Raw genomic sequence first — 6,143 nt, 5'->3', positions numbered from 1 at the left:
CCAAAGTAACGCCTTATCAGTTAGTATATGGACACGATGCAGTATTGCCTTGGGAAATTAAGGTTGGCTCTAGACGAATACGTTCTCAAAATCAGCTGACAACCGATGATTATGATACTCTTATGAAGGATGAGTTGGAAGATGTGGCGGGTCATCGGTTAAGGGCTTTAGTTAGTATTGAAGAAAATAAGAAAAGAGTAGCTAGATGGTATGACAAGAAGGTGAAAGTAAAAGAGTTTGCCGATGGAGATCTGGTCTGGAAATTGATTTTACCGATTGGGGCTAAAAGTTCAAAGTTTGGAAAGTGGTCTCCTAATTGGGAAGGTCCATATCGGATAAATCAGTCTATTCCTGGTAATGCATATATTTTAGAAACCCTCGAAGGGGTTGTGTTTCCCAGAGCGTTAAATGGAAAATATTTAAAGAAATATTACCCTAGTATCTGGACAGATGCATAAAAGTATAAGTGCCGATAACAGTACTATCGGCTAGAATTATGCAAGGGTATCAATGTCTCATAAAGTGCCGATACAATAAATAAGATTACACGTTCAGCAAGGATTGGATAGCTAATATCGCACGCAGGCGAATCTGGTCGGCTTCTTCCATTTCTTTGATATCGTCATCGGCAGCACCTTCCACAGGCTTGAGTTTCTTCTTCATGGCTAAAGCTTTGCGAGCTTGGATATCTCTTTCTTGCTGAAGAGCTTTGACGGCATTGGGTAGCTGGCTTTCTTCTTGTTGAGCATGAGTTAAGGCTGCATCGATTTCTTTCAATTCGGCCAATAGAGCTGCCTTCCTTGCCGATAGATCCAAGATTTTCTGCTTGAGTGCAGCACCCGAAGTCTGCAAGTTGACGATGCCCTTGTGCTTCTCATCAGCGATTTGTTTCAGTTGTAGCATCTCTTCTTTAAGTTGAGCTTGAGCTGCTCTATCGGCAATGCGCTGAGCAGCCCGTTGATATTGCAGTTGACGGCTTTCTAAGTGAGCTGCTGGGAAGAGTATTTCTTCAACATCGGCAGGGACCTGGCCACGAATTGTTTTGAAAATTGCCTTTGCGGGGTCCGAGTCATCTACCAGTTGGGCGGTACCTTGCTGTAGCAAGTTCAGGAGGGTTTCCAACTTGGATTTAGTCTCTGCCGATATTGTTCCCAGTGCAAGGGAAGAACTTGTTTCCTCTCCATCGTCGTCAGAAATGTCAATGGCAAAAGAAAATAGGTTGTTCGGGGAATCTTGTTCCTGAGAGAAAGACAAGGAGATCAATCAGGGGTAAGTATGAGTATTGTAAAATCAGATAGGTTGATCGGTTTACCTGTTTCAAGGCAATTTCCTGTGCTTGACTAGAGGAAGCAACTTGGAGTATGTCGTGTGGATCGGCTGAGCTTGCCGATGGGATATCCTCTGTGACTTCATCGGTGGTGGGCTCTTGAGGTATGATGACCGATGACATTGGGGCAGATGTAGGGATCGGCATAGACCTTTGTCGTTTTGGCTGTGCTTCAGTATCTGTTGAAGCTTTGCGCTTTGCTTGGACATCGGCAACGATTGGCTGGGGGGCATCGACACTTGTTGGTTGTGAAGCTTGGGCATCTGGTACGTTTGCCGATGTACCCAATTGTTGCTGCAAAACAAGTGTAAGATATGATATTTAACAGATAAAATGTAAAGTCAAGAAGCTACCTCTGAAGGAGTGGTGCTTGATATCGGCGGAATTGCCGATGACGATCCCGTAGCAGCTCTTACCCCCTGATGATTAAGGTTAATATAGTTTGTGATCGGCATAAGTGAAAATAAACAAGGTTGTTACCTTAAAGGCTTTGACCAAGGTTGTAGCAGCGGCCGATGGGGTAGCCCTGGATGTAGCCAATTTGGACTTAGAAGTGATGGTCTTGGTACGAATCTTCTGGTGGGTCAAAGCGGCTAAGGTGGGAGCGTTGTAGCCGATCGGTGATGTTGGGGAAACAGGCCGGAGGTTGAAGGGTTTCCCACTTTTGCTCACCGATGGTGCTGGGTTGTTAACCTGTTACAAGGGAGTCAGTTACTGATAAATGAAGGGAAAAGCAGAAGGGAGTTAAAGGAAACTTACCGTGTCGTCAGGAATGGCATATTCAGGGTCGATCATGTGCCGATATGTGTGAGCAGAAGTCGCGAACAGTTGCTCTTTCCACTCTCGCCACCATTGCTTGTATGACTCGGTGATGAAAGATATTGGTGTCCAGGTGGATATATCAACATCTGTAGTATCGGCATCAGGAGAAAGTTGTACTACCTTGTTCCAGTCTGTTCCGCAGGTGATTGTTTCCCTGGGTTTGATCACATCGGCAAAGCAGAGTTTGATTGGCAGTTGCCCAAAAGCCAATTGGCGGGATACTGCCGATGGGTTGTAAAATTCATATGTAATGTTGGTGTTTTTCCCGCTGCCGAATGTGTTTACTGGAATTGCCCTGGGAGTGATGATAGCCATCATGAGCTCATTATCTTGATTCAGAGTGTCATCGGCAAAGTTGAAAAGAAGGGGGAATCTGTTTCCTTCGTCGATATAAGGCACCCAGGCCCTATGATCACGAGAAAGACCATTATAGAAGCTTTGAAAGAATCTACCGATTTGATCTTCGTTGGCTTCTGTTCCAGGAAGGACAATTATGGCTTCACCAAAATTGAGGGGTGAGCGTGTTGCCGATTCATCATCCCCGAGCACATAATCTTCAGCAATTTCTCGTGGGAATTGTTGAGCAAAAAAGTCCCATTGCAAACGTTTGTGCATATGGGCATTCAGCCACATGTTGATAAACCACCACGGGCCTCCCAGGTTGCCGATGGGTTCGCCAAGCAAAAGTTTCTGAGACACTTGGTGAAGAAGATGATAAGTGGAGCTCAGAAGGTATCGGCCAAGAGGAAACCTTACGCCATTAGCCAGAAGTTCAGCTGCAGGGAGGAAGGCGTTGGTTGGTCCTACTGATCGACCACAGAAGATAAATTTTTCTAACCACATATTCAGGAATGTGGCATGTTCCCTCTGGCTAGGTGTCCCGGTTTTCTGGTATTCTTGAATATATCCTGTCCAACCGCCGATGTTACGGGTATTCACTCTATATTCAGGCTTTCTACTATAGATGGAGCCTTCATCGGCAGTTGAGATGTCCAAGCCAGTAAGCATGTGGACATCGGCAAGGGTAGGAGTAGCTGGGCCATGTCCAAACATAAAAGTATTGGTCGTATCTGACCAGAAATAAGCAGCTGCAATTATCATTGATTCATTTTTCTGCATATCGGTAATAGAGAGCCTGATACATTGGTCTAACCTTCGTTCTGCCCAGTATACTTGCATCGATCTATTAACCCTCAAATACCAATCTTTCCACCCTTTGGTGGTTTTGGGCCAAGATCGGAATGTGTCTTTCCACAAATTCAGAGAGAAATTTTGGGCTCTAAAGGGGATTCTGTTAACCTCTGCATTGATCAGATCGGTTGGATCTGGGTTGCCCATTGGTCCAAGGCATTGGACGTGCGGCTGATCGGTTGGGATAATTAATTTGTTGCGCAGTTCCTAAGGTTATGGAATCCAGAAGACAGAAGAAAGGAAAAATCACCAACTGAATAAATTTGCAAAAAGATCAAAGTAAAAGGTAATGGAAGTGGAGCGAACCGCGGGGACGTCGAAGTTGATGGCCATTGTCTTGAGGAAGGTGGAGATACGAGCCGAGAACTTGAAGTTAGCGCCGGAGAAGGGTTCTTGTTGGTTGAGGTCGCGCGGTTGTTCATCGGAGTCGCCGCCGGAGAGAGAGAATGCCAAGGATTGGAGGCTGAAGATAGAAAATGAGGGTTCCGGAGAAATCTATTTATAAGCCGCCCAGAATAAGGGTATTTTGGACTTATCTCTATGACGCGCGCATATAGGTCAAGGCGGTGCAGAGGGATATGGTAACTATTCGCGCGATAATCAGGGGATTGTACAGATGAGTTGATAACAAGTAATCATGACTTGGAAGGGATATCGATACATGATATTTTAATTCTGAAAATGGCAGCATTATCATGTTAAGATCTTGCCGATGGGTTATTGTTTTGGTATCTCAATCATAATCAAGGCAAGAGTGGTTGGCGATTGTGCGATATTTACTGAAGTGCGTGAATCAAGATTAGATTTGATTGGATTTGATAACAAATCAAGTTTTGGCTTGGAGAATGAGTTACGGTAATTGGGCGAAGGCAAGCGTTATCTGGAGTAAATTTCGGAGCATTAATGGTTTTATACTCCGAAATTGGGGGGCATGTGTTGACACCGTTTTTTGCACGTGTCAAAATAATCGGAGTGGACTAATCGGCAAGGGGAAAGTTATTGAATACTTTAATAGCCAATGAAAGCCAGTTTGTAAAAATGGTTGCCGATAGCTGGGGTTGATCGATGGAAAGGTTGATTTGGACTCGGGCGTTGCCGATGAGGTTGGAAGACTACTGCCGATGAAACAGGGAGTATGCCGATGAAGGAAGACTTGAAGACTACTGCCGATGAAGCAGGGAGTATGCCGATGAAGGAAGACTTGAAGCCTACTGCCGATGAAATAGGGAGTATGCCGATGGGAAGGAGGACAGTGAGATTTCCATCGTAATTGAGGCGGACAAGGAAATAGATAGGAGTTGATTTCCTTTTCTGTATTTGTTAGGTTATGATTCGTGTAAGAGTCACGTGTTTCCTTAGATATGGGATTGGTGTCCTAGTTGTGTTTGGTTGTGTCTCTTTAGATCAGGGTATAAATATGGAGTAAGGGGCAATGTAATAGAATATATATCAATCAATATCAAAACCAACTTTTACTCCTATTTGCATCTACTTACTTTTCGGCGACTTCGTCAATTTGCATATTTTTCCTTTTTACGAGTTCTCATTGATTCGGCGAGCTGCATCGCTTCAGTGCGACCTTCGGTGATTCTCGAGTTCCGCGTGAGCACCTCTTGGCCGTGACTTCCGGGCGTATCGCTGTTGTCAGGACCAAAGTGTTCGTATCTTCATCCTTGTCGATTAGCAGGTCAAATCGACTGGCACGCTTTGGATATCGATTCGGGTATTAGCCCTTTGTGTTTGCAGATCACTTTTGCATCAACAGATATAATACTAGAGGGAGCTCCATGTAGTCTGAGAATATGCTCAACATATAAATCTGCTAATTTTTTGGCATTGGTCTTGGCCTTAACTAGTACAAAGTGAGCAATCTTGGTCAAACGATCAACAATCACCCAGATAGAATCATTACCTTTCTATGAACGGGGCAATCCAACTATGAAATCCATGGATATGCTCTCCCATTTCCACTCGGGAATGTCAAGAGGCTTTAGCAAACCTACAGGCCTTTAATATTCAGCCTTGACTCTATTACAGGTGTCACATCATGCCACATGTCCCGCAATGTCCGTCTTCATGCCTTTCCACCAAAAGTGTTTCTTCAAGTCCTGATACATCTTTGAACTTCTAGGGTGAATACAATACTTAGAGTCATGGGCTTCTGACAGAATTTCCTCTTGTAGGGCTGGATCAGAAGGTACATAGATTCTATCCTTAAACTAGATGGTCCCTTGTTCATCTTCATGGTGGTTGGTCTTGTAGCCTAGTTTCATCAGGCCATGGAGATATTCGATCTCTTCACAATTTTTCTGAGCTTGACGAATGCGATCTATGAGATCATACTGTATGCGGAGCTCATTCAACAAGCCATGCGGTAGTATCTCTAGTTGGAAATCATCAATTTCTTCCTTGAGCTCAGGTGGTACGGATTCTATGATTAAGGTGTGACAGTAACTCTTGCGACTAAGAGCATCTGCGACTATATTAGCTTTTCCCGGATGATAGTGAATTTCTAGGTCATAATCCTTGATCAACTCTAGCCATCGGTGTTGCCTCATATTTAGATCTTCCTGAGTGAAAGAGTACTTCAAGCTCTTGTGATCCATATAGATATCACACTTGTTGCCTATCAAGTAGTGTCTCCAGATCTTCAAGGCATGCACAATTGCTGCTAACTCAAGATCATGGGTTGGGTAATGGTTCTCGTGTTCTTTCAACTGTCGAGACGCATATGCTATCACTCTTCCATCTTGCATCAGTACACAACCAAGTCCTTGACGGGATGCATCACAATAGACCATAA

General features: G+C 44.2%; 1 long non-coding RNA gene across 1 annotated transcript; it reads right to left on the bottom strand.

Annotated features, from left to right (window-relative positions):
- Positions 1–1,373: 1,373 nt before the first annotated feature.
- On the bottom strand, positions 1,374–1,907 carry LOC136550920 (uncharacterized). Its single transcript, XR_010782404.1, has 3 exons — positions 1,808–1,907; positions 1,681–1,746; positions 1,374–1,621 (listed from the first exon to the last, which is right to left on the bottom strand). It is a non-coding gene; the product is annotated as an uncharacterized lncRNA (long non-coding RNA).
- Between the last annotated feature and the right edge of the window lie 4,236 nt (positions 1,908–6,143).

The sequence above is a fragment of the Miscanthus floridulus genome, chromosome 4, assembly GCF_019320115.1.
Source record: "Miscanthus floridulus cultivar M001 chromosome 4, ASM1932011v1, whole genome shotgun sequence".
Taxonomy (NCBI): Eukaryota; Viridiplantae; Streptophyta; class Magnoliopsida; order Poales; family Poaceae; genus Miscanthus; species Miscanthus floridulus.
The sequence above is the reverse complement of the archived record's forward strand: the minus strand, read 5'-3'. Positions and strand labels throughout refer to the sequence as shown.